Source organism: Leptidea sinapis, chromosome 1 (assembly GCF_905404315.1).
Source record: "Leptidea sinapis chromosome 1, ilLepSina1.1, whole genome shotgun sequence".
In the NCBI taxonomy this organism is placed as follows: domain Eukaryota; kingdom Metazoa; phylum Arthropoda; class Insecta; order Lepidoptera; family Pieridae; genus Leptidea; species Leptidea sinapis.
Window position 1 is genome coordinate 23,235,837 of NC_066265.1, and position 20,261 is coordinate 23,256,097.

At 32.7% G+C, this 20,261-nt stretch overlaps 1 protein-coding gene across 1 annotated transcript in view; it reads left to right on the forward strand.

Moving 5' to 3' along the window:
* The first annotated feature begins 5,821 nt into the window (after nucleotides 1-5,821).
* Nucleotides 5,822-20,261, forward strand: part of LOC126973092 (glutamate receptor-interacting protein 1) — a 358,500-nt gene continuing 344,060 nt past the window's right edge. Inside the window, exon 1 of the mRNA XM_050820346.1 lies at nucleotides 5,822-5,945. The gene's annotated coding sequence lies outside the window, so the exon portion shown is untranslated. The remainder of the gene's footprint in view (nucleotides 5,946-20,261) is intronic.

The window sequence follows — 20,261 nt, forward strand, 5'->3', positions numbered from 1 at the left end:
GGTTCATCTTCTGGGAGGCCTACCAACACTGCGTCTTCCGGTACGTGGTTGCCATTCGAGGACTTTACTGCCCCAACGGCCATATGTCGTATTTATACGTTTTTGATACCAAAAATTTGATTATATTCTGAAATATATCTTCAAACATTTTACTTGATATTAAATTACATATTTCCTCTTAGCATAAAAATGAACACGTGAATTAAAGATGCTTGAAGGAGATATCACCAAACTTCGTCGAAGAAACTCTCTCGTGTTACTGAACTTTTGACTTTGCTCTTAGCGACGAAAACATGATTTTCTTGTAATAACTTATGTTGAATATCTCAACATAATAGAGGTTTTGAAATGAGGTTATTTGTACTTGCCAACTGTCGATCGTTTAATAAAAAAGGGTTACTCTTTTCTTATTTATTTTTAAGTAACATATTGTTTATAAGTTGTCAACATTGGGAAGTTTTATTCTAGCCCACATAATATAAAATCAAAAAATATATAGAATAATTATAATATATATATATATTGACAAAAGAGAAATTTAAGTAAATTCAAATTGTGCAAGCGAGCCAATTTCTAAAATTTAATAATTTTCTATAAATATAATACTTAGTTAAACAATGCTTATAATCTAACCGAATTCACATAACCATAATAATTATATGACATTTAATTAATGATTACTGGTACATTGAATAAATTATTTGTTATACCATACTTTTTATGAGTACCAGTTTCACTAATGGGCGATTTATTTCCATGCGTCTTCTGTCATCAAGTAGTAGTTAATAAAATCCAGTAAAATTACTGGACTTATAAAACAACATCTTATGTCTCAAATTGACCAGCGCAATTAATATGCCACTCAAAATTTTGTGTTTTTTAAAAATTCTGAGTAATCATTGCAATTGACAGCCCTGCAATGCAATCGACAGGGTATCAGGGCGTATCAAGTGATAAGCCCTGAAACCAGTAAAATAAATTTAAATTTATATATCAGTGTGAATGTTCTAGTTATCTGATGTTATCGTAATCAATGAGAGGACTTTAAAATGTTAGTAATATCTTTTCGTACAAAGGACTGCCGTAGGACCATAGACAATAGATAGGGCTGGCAGAAACAGCAAGAACCTAAGCATGATTCATATTCCTATCACGATAAACAGAATTTGAAAAATTTACCTTAGTTTTGTACCTATGCAAACATATAAACCATTCAAAGTTTACATAGTACTGACTGCTCGTGGCAGCGTCGAAGGGCGGGTCGTTACCTTCCTTAAGATATTTACAAGGGAAGCGACGGCTGGTCCACGCGTCATGTGAATGGGCGCTGCTTGCGGTGCCTGGTCGGTCCTGTCTTTAGGAATTTTATTTTTAATACTGATAGTATATAATTTCAAACTATAAGTATGTATGTATATTTTAACACATAATATCTTTACTTATTTAAAGAATATGCAAATTAATACATTTACTGCATTCGTTACTCTTTTTAGTTATTTTCTATGATTAGTCATTTCGTTTTCTTTTTTTAAACTTACACAAGTAAGTCAAAACGTTTGAGTAATTTTGGTGCATCTAATTACATACGTTGTATAAAATATAATGTAAATGCTGAAACTGTAAATTTAAATTATGCAATAAGTTTCTTGCCACTGCTTCTCATTAAACCTCAACTTTTCGGAAGTGTTAGTAAAATATTTGACATTCATAAATCAAAAGTGCCATTATGACAAAATTTTTTTTACTTATGTAAACTAAACAAATCTTATAATATCTATATTTATAACTACTATTAGATTAAAACATTAGATTAAAACTATCATTTCATTTTAACCAATTTTTTTTTCTTTCTGTATTCTGCGTCGGGGCAGTCTGTTTTTCAACAATGATCCAATATGCTGACTGAATTTGAATGTATTTTGGTGTTGGAGAGGCTTATCCAGTGAGAAGTCTCTTATTCCTTGTCCGCGAATCTTGCTGCTAGTCCCTGAATACTGTGGCGCTTCGGCCTTGTGAATTTAAGGCTCCCAGGACCCTGAAGTTCTGTGACTGTTCAGTCTACCTTGACCCAATAAAATAAATAATTTTTCTTTCTATAGCAGTTATCAAGATCTCGATCATTGCAAAAAGGTATTTTGAACGTTGTGCCCGTGAACGATATCTATCCTTCTGGTTCGAAAATCTGACGTTTAGTTTCGGTAGTTCTGTCACATCAACAGCCCAGGTTCTCTTCAATAAAATGAGACTAGTACATGAATTCAATATTATTTAGGTTTTAGTTTGATTATGAATGAGGTATGAATTATTATGTGTTTGACAGTAGGTACTAGTTAACAAGTAGCACTTCTATTTTGATATACTTCATTAATAGATATTATAGAATTGTTTGAAATGAAGCAATTAATTTCAATTTTTTTAATTAATTTTGAATTGGCATTAATTCAAGGTCTGATGACAATCATTATTTTCATAACTTTTTTGCCCATATATTTGCTTGTTAGACATTTTAACTCACGTAACAAGAAATCCTGTCTCCTATTTATGAGTATATGTAATACTGTCTTTAAGGCAAATAGAAACGAGAATATATATCCTTAAATGATATTTTATCAACAATATATTAAATATTCAGATTACTTACACATTATATTAATATCCTTAAATTGATCTAAGTTAATCAACTGAAAATTTATAAATTGTTTTAAGCCATAATTATCGCTCCGTCTATTATCAAAGCGTGTTTTTTTAGTTATTTCGTTACATAACCAATTAACGTGTGTTTATCCACGAAAGTTAATATGAACTAATTATGAATAAATAAATTTATAAGAATTTAAAACTAAAAAATTATTATGCTACAAACAATTTAATTGTATTAGATGATATTATAATGTTACAACTTTTTTTAAATTATTATTTTACGCTCTAATGATTTTCCCATATTTTAGGGATGTGGGATAATCCTTTAAATATGGAAAATGGTCAATTCTTAGAAGATTTTATATATTTTTTTGATAACTTAATATATCTCTATTTGAAATCACTTCAACACAGCGTATTTGGGAGTTAAACTGTTAGTTTAGTGAACTTCAGTCAAGACCAGAGAGTTTCTTGTGTACTGACCTAATTTATCTTTCTGCGAATCTGGTATTGATAGTCCCGAACTTCAATAACTTACCCAAAACATTAAATTGTTTACCCTATTGTTCAGTTAATAGGTTTTTGCCTTGCCCCTTCCATCCACAACAAATAATAATTTATTTGTTGGTTGTATTAAGTACTATTCCGCAATAAATCATTTTTACACTTGTTTACCCAAGACATATTCCATTTATTTTGGACAGCGAACAATAAAATGGCGCTTTCTTTGTCACATATTTTCTTCCCACTGATTAACGTACATAGCTTACAAATCTATCAATTACTAATTTTATAAAACAATTACTAGATATCTCGGAAAATATTACAGAGCTCCGTTTTGCAAGGTCCTGAAATTAACCCTGGTTTTTTTTTAATTTGCATCAATCCTTTCATTCTTGATCCCATATCAGTATATCCATATTTTGATCGTTAAATGTACGCTTAAGACAACTTTCCATATTTTCTTTCCATATACTCTCTTCGTAGCCAAACAATTTGTTGTCAGAAAGAGTGATGGGATGAAAAGGACGCTCACTTCAATCTTCATCCATCAATATGCAGTGCCGCTCAGGGTTCTTGAAAAACCCAAAGATTGCGCAACTCTTGCATTTTTTTTTTGCATTTATAAGCCCGCTGAAAACAGACTCTAGAAACAATTAGAAGGAAGAATAAAACGTGACAGAACTGATTTATAGTTGCTTAGACTCACGAGCTTGGGGTTAATTCGAGCGACTAACGAGCTTGGGCTAAAATATATTTTAGTTAGAATATATACATTCTAACTAATATAATTATATTATATAATTCTAACTAATGTTTTGAACATTATCTGGGACCTTGTTGTAAAAGCATATGCAACGCCCTACACTTACTAACTCGACTTAGCCGAGTAGTAGGCATTATAAGTTCATGTTCCTGGTGTTAACATTATAGTTATTACAGTTTCTAGCTGATTCCCTGATGTGCCCATGTAAATATATATAACATTGTCAACAATATATTGAGAGGCTACAGTCAAGATGTTTATTTCTTTAAATTTTGCTTCAATGATTATGTAGGACCTAGGTTATAAATAGCACGATTAGCTCTCTTTTCCAGCACAAAAATGTTATTGATATCGGCGTCTGTCCTGAATTCTTCGTGTCAAATTTGGTTAAGTGAAATCAATTTTGGGCTTGCGAAACTCAATAACAACTTTTTAAACGAACAGTTAACTTAAAGTCTGTGCCGTTCGAAGAATTCATAAGCTAGGAGTCGAATAGTGTGATTTACCTATAAAAATACACCTCACTGCGCGTGTAAGGTTCGTATTTAAGCTGGTTATGAAAGCCATAATACAAAAGAGTCTTTATCATCGAGCTTACTTCGATTTTGACGTTCATTCAACAGCTTACTCAACTACACGTCAAACAATTTAAAACTTTGTTCATTTTAAAAGCTTTCAGTCTCGATATTAACTTTCAAATTTGAAAGCTCAATAAAGAGTTAACTAGCCATAAAGTTCAATGAACTATCAGTGTGAGGGCTACTTTAAATAGATTTTATGACGGGTAAAAGGGTTTATAGTTTCCTAAAACTAAAAAAATTGTTACTCGCTGGTCAGACATCCGCTCCTGCGATTTATCCCTTGCATGTTCAATATTTTTTTAAGTATTTTCTTTGATCAACGCTAATGTTTCACATTTAAATAAAACACATTGTTAAAGGATTAAAACGCGTTTTATTGTAACTCTGTTTTTACGTTAGATTTGCGTAAAAGTTACATTTTTATTTCAGTTAACCCGACGTTTCGTGACCTTTCCACGTGCACGGTTTTAGGGGTACTGCGGTTGAAATGTTTTTTTCTTTGTTTTTTTTTTTTTTTAGTAACTGTTATTTTTATTATGTAGTATTCATATCAATTATAGGATTGTTTTTACACGAAGGTAGTTTTTTTGTGCGATCGGTGCAACATTTCTAACCGTTGAGTAAGAGAGCTGAATGTGATTGCCTTTAAAGGAGTACTCTCGACCCGATTAACAGCCGATAAAATATTGCGTGCACAGCTGTAGGAAGAAAATATATAACTAGAAATTAAATAAGATTGACAGTTTTGTACAATTAAAAGTAGTTTAAATAAATAAAAAGATTTTTGTGCGATGTGTGCAATATTTTTAATCGTTCAGTAGTTCATATAGTTAGAATTTCAAATAGTAAAGTCAAAGTCAGTTAAACTTTATTCAACTAGGCTTAAACTAAGCGTTTTTGAATCGTCACTACAAATATTTCTTTTGAATTACTGAATTTACCATATGTCCGTAAAAAGTAGAGCTCATGAGAAGAACATACAAGAAACTCAACGGACACTGTTTTCAATCAAAACGAACATTTTACAATTTTGTACGGTGCTGCATCAGTCGTGTTTAAATAATATAAATTATTTCATAAATATAAATAAAATACAACAAAATACTTTGAATGATTTTCATATCAAATATCTTTACACCCTATTATGAGTATTACATACATTAAAATTGTTTACTTATTTACTGACAATATAGCCACTAGCCATAAATGCATTTTTTATTCAGACCATACATCCCAGGGTTAGTGAATCTCAATTCAGATTCAGTGTTTAATTTCAGTCTTCATTGGAACATCGCGGAAGGATGTCGTACGTTTCAAATGTAGTTCAACTTACGAGCATAGTAACTTAGTGTAAATGTGTCAAGTTCATTGATGTGACAAACGAAACTTAACATTGATGTGATTGTGTAAGTGAGGTGTCAACAACGCTTGGCCGTTTCTAAATTGGATTTGTACAGGTTAGTTAGCAAATTTAATTTTAAATCACAACAAATTTTTCTAAACATTTTATTTTATAATATAGTTAATTGACTAAAATGCGGCTATATTAGTTTTGTATATCTTGTTACTGATTGATTTATTTCAAGATGTTTTTTCCGGGTTTTGGTTAATGTGGAATGAGTATTATATAATTTATCCCATAACACTAAATTTATGTTTTATAAAATTAAATTATGTTGACTTATTTATAAGACAGCATTAATGTGTTTGATAATATTACTATGAAAAGTCTCTACGCTAAAATGAAGAGGTTACGTTTCAGACAATAAAGGTGTAATTAAAAAAATATATGTAAACATGTCTTAGAAACGTGTTTTGTTAGACAGTGAATTAACTATAACAACGAGAGTGACATAATAATATCGACGACTAAAATGGAGTTTATCTTTTACTATTACAAAACAGTGTTTAGCTTGTATTCAACTAAAACGTTGTTAAGCACAACATAAACTGAAGTATACAGATACAATTGTTAAAGGAATGAACGCAATTTAACACAGTTGTCATCATATAATCTAAATCTTCCATATAAATATAACACTTGACATCATATATCTCAATGTGACGAGCGCAATTGTAGTGCCGCTCAGAATTTTTGGGTTTTTCAATAATCTTGAGCGGCACTGCATTGTAATGGGGATCAATTACCATCAGCTGAACGTCCTGCTCGTGTCGTCCCTTATTTTCATAAAAAAATCTATCCGTTAGAGTTTAGACACACCTTAGACAAGCTACGACTCGTGTTTAAATATATACAATGTCTACAAATTGTTGAACGCTTAACAACAGAAAGGCACAGATTTGTAATAAAACTTTTTTAAAACAACTGTTCAAATCATACTTAACTTTTTTGTAATAACACAGTAAGTATCAATCATAGTGCATCTCATATCTTATGCACTTCCATATTCCATATTCTGAAAGTCTGTGTCTTCTACACATTGCAGTCACGACAATCTGAAAAAGATTGTATAACGAGTAACATTAAATTAGTAATGTAATATTATGATAATATTATTGATAGGAGATTATATTGGATTGGAAAATTTAAATTAACACATAATGTACATTATTTTGTGTATAATGCCTTAATACTATAATAATATGTATACTAGCTGACCCGACAGACATTGTTCTGTAGATAATAAAAAAAATACTGTTTTAAAGGAATTTGCCCATAATATTTCAAAACACCAATAATAATTTCGTTAAAAATGCTCCTGTTGTTATAATGTTTCACAGTGGAACTGTCAAACCGTGTGTCACTAGATTCTCTCATAGAAAATATATCCATACAAAACAAATATTGAAAATAAAAATAATTACGGGTCCCAAATCGAAATAAAAACTATCCTATCTCTCAAGTTGTACTAAACTGCACTCCATGACGTAATCCTCATTAAAATCCGTTCATTAGTTTAGGAGTCTATCGCGGACAAACAACGTGACACGTAATTTATTTATATTAAGATGACATGCCTTTCAAGAGTTCTTTATGGCATCTTTATATACCCTTACTATAACTATTCACGCATAATATCGCTTTTATTGTTGTATTTTAATAGCCATTCATTTCTGCTAAATATACTGTGTACACACCCCAGTGGAGATGCAGGCTATCTTGAATTCAGCTGATAGTTTTGTTTAATTTATGTAATTTTTGTAATTCTGTTGTGTGTACGTATTAAATAAATTTATAAATAATCGTACCCGGCTAGTGATTACCACCGCTAATACTTTCTTGTAACACTAGAGGATCGTTGGTAAACTTAATAATACTCAAACGAGCTTTCGCCCTTCATGTAAGAGAGTACTTATGCATAGGATAAATATTTATTTGTTTATTTATCTTTTTTATATATCTTTTTATTTGTAAGCCAATTGCAAACGATTTTTAACCAAAAATTATATCCATCAAAAACGTTTCAAAAACAGACGAAAATTTATTAAAATATTACATGTGGAAAATGAATGCGTTTTTTTTGTTCGTTAGAATTTTCAATTGTATATATTACAAAAGAAATGATGTCATTATTAAAAAATAAAATGTTTTACAATAAGTATTCCGTAACCTATGAAAAATATAATATTAATAATCATAAATAAATATTAGTTTAGTTATCGAAATGAAGGGTCGTCGAGTACTTCTCAGCGGGGAGCGTTTTTTATCGAAGCCGACGAGACATGATAAAAACTGTTACCCCAATAATTAATATCACGTTAACTTTGTCACATTCATAATGAACCACTTGAGTTGAGCCCGACCACCTTATTTGAAGCTTGTTTTTTTTCCTGTGTTATTCATAGCAATGTGGTAGACTAGGGTTGGTTTCGCTTGATGAGTGATAGCATTACTGACTAATCATTAGTTTAAGCTAGCATTTTTACAGAACAGGATAATTATTCTTACGCTCACACACACATTATTTAGTAATGTGTATTTTTGCGTGAAGATAAGGCACTTTTTTGCCCTGAAGCAGTATATAATATATAAATAAATAAATAAGTCCATATTCAGACACAATACTCAATCTTTATTTTTACATGCACAATTAATATTTCCATTTGAGAATATACAATATACATAACAGTTTTGTCTGTTTGTCTACTATAGACATAAGCCTCCTCCAATTGCCTTCACCGACTCCTGTTTTCGACTGTTCTAGTCCATGTGCTACCCGCAACTACTTTAATGTCGTCTACCCATCTCCTAAGTGGTCTACCTCTTTTTCTTTTTCTGTCTCTCGGATACCAGTACATTTTAGTTTTACACCACTTCATTTTACACTACTAGTATTATTATGTTTTGATTTGAAGGAAGCCATAGCTAGTGATATTACTGGGCTTATGAGAAAACATCTAATTAGATTGTTATTTTTTTTAAGTTATTATATAGGGATAAATATACAAAATTCGAGTCGTCCTTAATATTTGGTGTAAATTAAATCTTATGTCTGAAAGTGACGAACACTTGCTATGCCACTCAGCATTTGAGTTCAATCATCCTGAATGCTGAGCGGCACTGCATTGTGATAGGCAGGGCGTATCGTTTACTATCCAGTCTTGCGTACGTCTTTCTCGTCTCGTGACTAACAAAAAAAAGTGTACTAGTTTTCTAGTTTTATTTTATTTTATTTTTAATAAACCATTCCATTTTTAAATCCATATTAGCTGACTTAAAATTCCAAAAATAAAAAATGTTCAAATACAGCAGGATACCAATTTCCATAGTTATTGGTGAACCGATACTGAAGTTGGTATCCTACAGCGTCACACGGTGAGGATCTGCAACAGACAAATACATATTCTCTATTAAAAGAACATTTATACATGGCAATTTCCAAAGTGATTGGTAGAACGGTGCAAAAGTTGTTATTCTAGAACGCCACTTGCATAGGGCAAAGTGGTAAGGCCTAATAACCCTACAAAAATATTCTACACGGTATTGGGGGGAATCGATAGACACATAAATTTTTATCTATATATACCTAGTCTTGCCATAAATACTGAAGCAAAGAAAAAAATGTATTGAAAATAACATTAAGTACTTTTACTGTGTGTTAGTTTAATACATAAATATAAAACAATTTAAAATATAAAAGGCTTGTTCGAAGTGGTCTCCATTGGCTGCAATATAGTCCTTTAAACGTTGAGGCCAGTTATCAATAGAACCACGCACTCTTTCCATGGGAAATTTCTTCACTGCCAATCGTATGGATTGTTTTAGGGACTCCAAATTATCATGGCCTTTAGAGCAAGCCATACTCAATAAAACTGATCATAAATCATAATCAAGTGGATGAAGTCCGAAACGTTAGTTTCCAACCAAGACTGCGTATACAGAGCTTTATGACCCAGCGCCGAGTCTTGCTGGAAGGACCATTGTTTGTTAATGAACATGCTGTTGTTGAGGGGCTTAACTACCTTCTCAAGAATGGTATATACACTTGTGCCGATGCTTTGATACGTTTTTCAGGAAAGTATGCATCGGTCACTCTTTCATAGCCATTACCCCGCCAAACCATGACTAAAGCATACGTTGCACTTTGCAGACTAATTGGGAAGCTTCGTCAAAGTTTTGAGCATAAATACAGTCATTTTTTTGTTAAATTTTGCTCAATTGTAAAAAAAAACTCATCCGTAAACAAAATTTTTCTGTGACCTCCCTTTGCGTATATGGTACAATGTATTGGCGCCAAAATGAGAAAACACAATGAACAATCATATAAAAATTACACATTCAAATGTAATGTTTTGTTTATTTTGAATTGTTACAGTATGTATGGCCAGACTAAGTAGATTTCATTTGACTAAGTAGATTTCATTTATAATAATTATTATCTCATCTACTGAGAAGGCAGAGCGTACTTAGCATAACTGACCGCGATACACAAAGTGTAGAGCTTTTGCGTACAAACTTTCTGTACCGTTTGATAATATGACATTGTCCATTTGCGTATCACTCTAGTAATCGAAATAAATGACTGTAATACTCAATTATCCTTATGTATTGTAGCGAAGGTATAGTAAGCCTAGTACCAACAGAGCTATGTAACTGAGAAATATGTTTTTGAAGAACACAATAGTAATATTGGCCGATTAAAGATTTCGAATGCAATAATTGTAATCACATTAGTTTTGCCAAATTGGGAGCAAATATAAATCTCGCTTCTGAAGCTGTAAAGGATCGAGCATAAATTGGCTATAAAAATTATACAAGGCAACAACAATATTTGTATAGGAGAGGTAGCTTTAAAACAAATTTTCAGATTTTATTTAATACTTCATTGGTACAATTATGTGTATGCACATTTGCATATATGCATATTGCATACAAAGCCTGCGAGATCGAATCAGAAATGAGGAGATCTGTAGGAGAACCAAAGTTACTGACATAGCCCAAGTGATTGCGAAACTGAAGTGGCAGTGGGCAGGGCACATAGTTTGACGGACAGATGGTCGTTAGGGCAGTAAAGTCCTCTAATGGCGACCACGTACCGGAAGACGCAGTGTTTGTAGACCGGACCGACGATCTGGTCAAGATCACCGGAATACGTTAGATGAGGGCAGCGCAGAACCGATCGTCGTAGAAATCATTAGGTGAGGCCTTTGTCATGCAGTGGACGTCTTCCGGCTGATAATGATGATATTTCAAAGCCAATTACAACTTTAACTTACGTAAATTTCAGAGTTCTTTGATTGCAACGGAAACCTACAATTACTCAATAAATGTATCAAATATTCATGTACTACACACAATAAGTTCTAGTTTTCTTTAACAACTTTTTGCTGAAAGAATATAATATGGTTTTATTGCGAGCTCCCACGTCATCCCACGTCAGAACGAGTCACGTAGTGTTGCCTTCACCACAGACAATAATCGCTCACTTGGGCATTTCATTCCGTATTCACATGTCTCGAAAAACTTTTCTTGACAATCCGATAATTGTTTCTTGGAAAAACATTTCTCAATCATATTAGGCTTAGAATATTTTTTCCTGTTCAAATGTGTACATATTTTGTTCATGGCTTACCATAAATAAAAAATAGCGACGTAGAAAGACCATGAAGGTGGTGAAACCGTAGGTAATGTAAGCAAATGTTATTTTGAAATCACAACTAAATACTTAAGACACGAGGTCGAAAGTGGCTTTTCGAACATATGTTTTACACTGAGTAAAACATAATTTTAGGAGGAGTTTAACAAGATGCCAGTTATTTGACCATGTAATACTTATATAGGTACACTTATTTTTAAATACGTAAAAAATATATATTTTTTATTATCCTGAATTAGGTACTTCCCTACCTATCTAAAATGATACTTAGAATTCTTAATTTAGTAATTTTTTTTTACATATTACAATGTTGTGATTAATAAATGATTTGATTTGATTTACATTACCTACGGTTTTATAATCTTTTAAATGAATTTGAAGTTGACTTTAGCATACAGAATATTAATTATTTTCAGTATTTATTAAGTGATTTTTTAATTGGAAGGCTTTTTAATTCTGGTTGACGACCTTTTTATGTAACGCTCGTTCTGATAACGAATAAGGGAGCGTAATCCGTTAGAGCAAACTGTACGCGAGTAATTTATACATAGTCATAAATATAAAGAGTGTTTTTTTTTTATCCTAATGCAGTAAACATACAGAAAAACTGTGTGAAGAACCATTTTCTCTTTTTTTTATTAAAATAAAATGGAGTTTTTTTGCTAATGGGTAATTTTAATAATGGGCCATTTTGATAAAAAAAAAATTATGCGGATGGACTCAGTTTCATGTGATGATCGTTTCATTGTGTTAAAAAAATCTGAGAAGCAGATGTTAGTCAAATATTATAAAAGGTTTTCTCCTACTATTTAAACCAGTTTCTGCAAATAACTCCAGATACTTACAATAAGTGTTCCATATTTAAATATGAATTTGATTTTTGTCACTACTTACAGCAGTTACATCTGCCCTGAGCATTAGAGTTGTAAATGTCTCATATCCCTGTTATAACAGCGGCACCCACAAACAAATTTGAATATCATGCCCAACATCTGGATGTGTGGCGTTCCTCGGCAGCGCGGTTTTCAGGGAACTTTCTTCCACGTACTACATACGGGTCGATACGAGATGGGTACCTTAAAAAAATTGCGTACAGCTTCATGAAAGGCGGGCAACACTCCTGTGATGCCACTGATGTTGCAAGAGATTGTGGGCGGCGGTGATCACTTAACACCAGGTGACACGTACGCTCGTTTGTCCTTCTTTCCCATAAAAAAAAAACAGAATACAAAAGTTTAAGTGAACGGTTATATTTAATAACAATGCTACATCGACAAAAAGATATTATGAAACAAAAATCTTTCGTTATTCAATTAACGTGTATTTAATGTAAATAATGAAAATACTAGTTTCCTTAGATAATATTTTATACGTCTAGATAGATTCTCTTGCTAACCGATGAAAACAGGCCAGGAATAGTTTAGTGTGCGTGACAAGATACGTCTTACACTCTCTGTTTGTATGACACTTTGTGTTTGTGTGCGTGAATAGCTTAAAATAGAGGTTAGTTCTAAATTCAATATTTTTCAACGTTTTCACGGCTGTCTATCTAGACCTATAAATGATATTCTAAGCTAGTTTGATGGCGATATTTCGATCCAATTGCATGAAGCGTGGTCAAGACGGAACTGACTGTAGCTGCGGAAGCTCTTATATCGGACAAACAAAACGAAAACTATTTTCAACGCGTTAAGGAACAGCGCAGTCAAAAATAACGATCTTAAAATATCTGCAATAGCCGAACACTTGCTTAAAGCCGGTATCAACCATTGGATCGAGCTGCACATCCCACGAGTGATTTCTGCTGAACGCCAATACATCCCACGGCTTGTAAGAGAAGCTATAGAAATTAAAAAGCATCCTAACAATTTTAATAGGGAGGATGGTTTTAGGCAAGCGCAAACATGGAATCTCGTGGTCTCTCTCTGCAGAACGTAACAAAAAGATCCGAAAGTATGGACGTCGTCAGTAGTGTGTGTCGTGAATTAGGGAATCAAAGATCAAAACGAACTAGGCGCCAAGTGGACAGATTGATGTACTATTAGTGTCAAGTGTCAATGTGTCAAGTATTTCTCGCCGTCTCCGCAGTTCCGTCGTGACCACGATTCATGCAATTGGATCGAAATATCGGCATCAAATATATAAACTACTAGCTGACCCAGCAAACGTTGTATTGCCATATAAAGTAATGAGAAAAAAACAATAATTAAATTTTAGTTTGTTTTTTTACCTCCTGAGAAAGTGAGAAAAATGTAAAGATTCTAATTAGTTTTAGTCATTTTAAACTATTGTTTCAATTTGATTTCTGCACGACAAGGGACACATCAAAGGAAAAACAAAGTTGTTGTTTTTATTTAATTTCGAGCATTTTCGTATTTATTCACCTTTACACCTTCTCTGGACCTCCACAAATAATTCAAGACCAAAATTAGCAGAAAATCGGTCCAGCCGTTCTCGAGTTTTAGTGAGACTAACGAACGAAAATTCATTTTTATATATATAGATAGATAGATAGATAGATAGATATATCGTGAGTACCCGTCATAGTGATTACAATGTCAAAGTTCCGCGGCGATAAAAGTTTAAAGCATATTTTAAGCTAGTTTCAATATTATTGATTTTATAAATCGCAAAAATGTGAACCGAAGTTTTCAACTTGAATGTCAAAATGCATTTCTAAGTTTCACGTTGTGAATGAATCAATTTTGTCAGAAAAAGCCAGCAAAACAAATAAAGCTCAAAATCCAACCAACTAACTCCAGCATCGCGAAGTTTTTCCAATTTAGAACGTTGCGAACGAACAAACGTGACAATTTTATTACATCCAGGCGATGTTATTGCGGTTTCGTTGCATTGTCGTAATTATAAAGGTCTATGTAGACTTACAGTACATAATATGAACTTCAAATAATTTTCTATTGTAAATTGTATTATTACACTTAACCTACTGTAGTGTTAACTTTGATTTACGCGAGTGTTACACATTAAAAAAAAAACTTTTTAAAAGATTGCGCGTGTAATTGTAATTACACTTTTCACAGTTTTCAGTTTATAATTACACGCATTTTAATCCCTTCAAAAGTACTTTATTTACCGTAAATTAATATAAATTGATACATAATAAAATGATAAATATTTTTTTTTACTGTGCAAATTGACTTAACTTTGCACTATTTATAATTAAAAAATTCAATTAATAGAGAACTGAATAGCATATTTCAACACAGTTTAGAGTATCAACTTAGTAAAGTAAAAGTTACGTAATCTTCAGTTCACTTCACTTGAGTAAAGCATTTACTATTTCTTATTAAAGTTTACGAATAAATTCCGCCGCGGCAACGGACCATCGTTCACTCGTGTCAGAGCTATAAATATTAATTAACACTGCAAGAACATGTTCACTGCACTCCTCTTGCAGCAAAATTTTAGAACAATCTAAATGTTTATTTCATGGTTGGTAATCCTTAACGATAAGTTTCACTCGAAAACGACCAAGAGCACCCGCACGGAACGCGAGAGGTCGCGGGTTCGATCCCGCATCGTTCATATAATTTGTTTTCAAATTATTTTGTGTAATTAATCCCAGAAGTTATCACTTTAAAAAATAACAAATTGCTTAGATTTGAAAGAGTTGAGCAGGTTCTCAACCTTAAAGTAGATCCTGTAGATGAAGCCACAGCCTGAGAGTCACACAAGTAATATCAAGATTTATGAACTTTACGTCACTGGAATGGTTTGGCTCAGTGGAATAGCGCTCGCACGGAACGCGAGGGGTTGCGAGTTCGGTCTCGCATCGTTCATAAATTTTGTTCTCAAATTTAATTTGTGTTATTTAGAGGACTTAATTACAATTTAATATTAAGTCAGCTTATGTTGATATAAGCTGGTTGTAAAATATATAATATGTATGTACATACGTTTGCAACGATCGGGATATTGAGAGACTTGTGTAGAAAAGGGTTGCACTAAGATCGCAATACGAATAAATTGAATTGAATTTTATAATGAAAAATGATCTCATTATTATATTTCATTTAAAAAACAACAGTTACTTAATAACGACTTACCGATGCCATGCGCAAAAAATTAATGCTGGGAGAGTTTGTAGCGCCGCTTATTCTCTCCCAGAGCGCCATTTATTAGCCGCGGTAGTAGTATCTAGCATATAAGAAATGACATCTAAAATAATTCTAAAGGAATCAATTTTGAGAAAATAAATGCCTTTTATGCCTTTTCATATTTGAATTTGAGATCTTTGCAGTGAGATAGATAATGAAATACACCATATTAATGCGTTATTTTACGTTCACTTTTCCAATTAATACTACATTATTAGTTATTCACTTAATGACTAACACAATCCCATCTCCTATTCAAGCTGGGAATTCAAATATCTTAGAATACGTAGATAACTATATGTAACTAGGCAAAAATATTTCATTTAGCAAATCCAGAAACAAAGATGAAATTGACAGAAAAATAAACATGACATCGGGTAAGTTCTGGAGCCTAAAAGAATTAATGAAATCAAAACTTCCCTTGAAATTGAAGAAGAGAGTTATGGATGGGTGTCTGCTCCCCTGCTTATCTTACGGTTCACAAATTTGGATATTTAATAAATATACAAGGGATAAAATACACAAGACCTAGCGTGCAATGGAAAGAAGCATCATTAATATAAAGCTGAAGGACTAGCAAAAATCAGAGAACATCCGCAATAAAACGAAAGTGATAGATGACCTTCAACATATGAAAAAACTGATGTGGCAAGGGACCCAGAGGACGCCCTAAGGATGGATTGATGAGATCAAAAAAATGCTGGAGAAAACTGGACTCAGAAAGCAAAGTCAAGAACAACCTGGGAATTGTTGGAGGAGGCCTATACCCACCAGGGGCCTTAACTATGAAAATATTATTTCAATGTATATAAATATTTCTTATTTTTTTTATATTATTATGTTAGTTAAGGAAATAAAAACGCCTTATTATTATTATTATTATTATTATTATTATTATTATTATTAGTTATTCACTAGTGGTCTATAAGTATCCTGTTAGGCGACATGTTTAACGCAGTTGTATCACTGCTAGCAACTGCTTATTTAGATTTATGACTAGGGTAGATTAGGTTGGCCCAACTAATATTTTCTCTTAGTTTTTATTTTATTTTATCCGTTATATAAATCTAAGGAAGCACAAAATTTAGTCCTCCTGGGTCTTGCGCGTGGCCTACGCACGGGCCTCGCGGTGACTGTTCGGGGCAATGACCCCTTTCAGTGAAGGCATTGCCGCCTACAACTACAGGCGGGGCCGGGGACCTGGGACCGGTATCCTGGTTGCGAGTGATCTGCAGACTGCAGCAGGATGGTGGGGACGTGGTTGTCTTGCGTCCATCGCTCAGCGAGGTCGAACCCGCCGGTAGTATACCAGTGAGCGCCCATCAGCCAGCGGCGAGGAACCCGTCGTGTCCTAGGAGACTAGGTCACGTGGTGGTCCTTTTAAAATTAAGACGCCTTTCTCACCTCTACAACACCAAAGGTTAGATATTCAAATTCACATATTTTTATTCAAAATAGGATTCAAATCACTTATTGAACGTCAAAAACTACCACCCATTCAAAATAGACTACCTCAGACCTGAGAAGACTAGAAATTCAGCGAGCTTTTTTATAAAAATATGGATACGCAAATAAAATTTGAAAAACAAAATTTTATGAACAATGTGGGACTCAAACCCACGACCTCTGGCGTTTCGTGACAGTGCTCTAACTAACTGAGCTAACCGTTGGAGTGACGCTTCGTCATAAAATCTTGTATGATTTGTTCAACTCTCAGGTTGTGGCTTCATCTACAGGATCTACTTTACAGTTGATAATCTGCTCAACTCCAATATTTCCATATTAGGAAATTGACTTGAGATGTCGCCTACCTAAACCTAAAGAATTTGTTATATTTTAAATGTTATGTGTAATCCTAGAAGTAAGGGTTATCACTTTACAATTATAATAAATTGTTAAAATATGGATTACAGTGTAATATCGTACAATAAACATTTATAACTAAAGAGCCTGAGGGTGTTCGCTTCATTCCCAGTCTGTGGTATCATTAGGCAAATCGTGTATCCATGAACATGAGTAACCTTTCCAATACAAACGTTTTTAACAATTCTTTTAAAATTCGTAACACATTTATTTTGTAAATTTTCTGGGATCACATTAACATATTATAATTAATTAAAACAATATTTAGAAATTTAGAAAACATTGATTCGATGCTGATATTTCACACAGAACAGTCACACAAATCAAATTGAATAATTTCATGCAGGAAAAGTCGAAGAAAAAGCTTGTATAGAGTAAGTTTGGGATAATACAAGCATCATATTACGTAGTAACATCGTAATATCAGATATAATTTATTGTATTGACCTTCGTGTTCACAGTTCGTCCCGACTCCCGTCTCATCCCGTAGGGAGAAACCCTTATTTTATTACACTGTGCAATGTAGATAATATTTTTGGATTTAATAATTTATATCAATATAGTTAAGTGGAATATCAATATTTATGAATCTGATAGTATTTATATGAAAATATTTCAAACTCTATAAGACTTAAGAATTTTGCCAGAATCAATATATATAAAAATAAAATGGTCATTGTTTGAGGCTCCTTCACGCCTAAACCACTGATCGTATCGACATAAAACTACCACCATTCGGTGCGAAATTTATCCTAGATGATTATGGCTACTTATTTTTTTATTTTATTTGTAATAAGATGTATAATATTTAATTTATTTCTTTTTAAAATTCGCGAAGGGGGCGGTAACGGCTAGTCGGTTTATAAATTCATTTTTTCATTTGTAAAATCTTGTGAATAAAAATTATTTTATGACTTGCTTTAACGATTTCTACTATATTTAAAAATGCTGTTACTGGTTCTACATTTTTTTTAGAAATAACGATTCTATTTTTTCTACAAATTGCCGGGCTACACCTAAAGGTTTCCTTTTCAAAAATCCAATGATTGAGTTTTAGTATCATTTCGGTTCCGGGAAACTCTGATCGCGCCGTATGCATTTGATTGGTGTGATTTTGGCACTCGCACACCGTTTTGTCAATACTTATTATTTTCCGTGTATTAATAGATAGCTTATAATTAAGATAATTTGAATGTATCTGAAAGCTATTGAAACAAGCTATAAGACCATGCAAAATAAACCATCTTATAAACAAACTAAGAGTCAGCCCTGGTGAAGGAATAGTGAGCGGTACGGCACTCTCGGTTTTAGTGTATCTGAAAAATGTAGTGCCCTGAGGTACTACCGATTTTGAAAGGGTATACAACCTGGCCCGATTCTCCTTTGAATTCCTTTCCCTTTTCCTTATAGGTCTCGATTTGGCAATATATCGGTTTAAATTATATCAGTAAACCTTATTAAATTTTGAACTCAAGTTGATATGGCCTAATATAGAGGATAATATGTACTATTATTTATTGATACGCCCGTTGCGTTTATGGCGCGAAAAACAAATTCTGCATCGTCCATCAATATTGCCTTAAATAAAAATAGTGTACAATATTCAAAAAGTAATCATAACTTTACAATTATTCATAAACATCAGAAGTTAAAACTAGGTATTTTGAATTCAAACTGTAGACTATGACTTTCAAAACTTTCTAAGTAATCTTGGCATAAGCCTTTGAACTAAATTTGAAGTTTTGATATATCTCGTCGGGATAGGCAAGACAACAAATTCAAAGTCGGGTAAAGTCTTCATAAAGTTCTTAAAAATATGAGCTATGGCTCATTTTATTTAAAATGACATAAAGATTTTTTTTTAATTTTAATTGTTATTAACAAAGATGAAAAAAGATTGCCTTTAGTTTTTGTTAATAACTCAATAACTATTATAATAATATAAGCCTGGTATATATTCAGATAGTAGAATTTACGTATATATTACTTACTATCCATAACTAAATATCTATCACTGTCTGTTAATCTATTGACAAAGGCCTCTTCCATCTTCTTTCACTCCTTTCTATCTTTAGCTATCCTAGACCATGTCTTACCTGCCGTCGTCCTTAGTTCATCTGACTATCTCCTGTATTGTCCTCCCCGCTTCCTTTTTAGGTTTCTGGGATATTTTCTATAGCCCGAAGGGTGTGTCCCGTCGAGCACCATTTAAGTTTTCTTATAGCATAAGTAACATTAGTTATTTTTGTTTTCTCTCTTAAAACTATGTTTCGAACTTTGTGTTTTATTAATATTCAACATACTCCTCTTCATGCCTCTTTGGCAAGTCACTAGTATTTCAATCTTTGAATAAATTATGGTATCATTTGGACATGTGAAAGAATAAATCCCTATGGAAATTATAGCTAAGTCATTTCGCAATGTATGTACACCAAATCAGTCCAAAATAAGCCGGGTTAATTCAAAAGGGAGTTCAGAATGCCAAAAAAATAATAAAATATACGTAGTATAAAAGAATTTTCATTCATTTATTCATTGACTTAACTGTAAAAAACATTTTATAAACACTTGAAGACTATTTAAAGAAAATATAGCTTTAAATTTGCAACAACAGTAGGGTTAACGATGACGGGATCATCCAGTCACCACAAGTACCAACCATTCACGAGCATGATGCATGGACCAGCCATCGCCTAACTTAGCCTAATGCAATCTACATCTATAGTGCTCAATA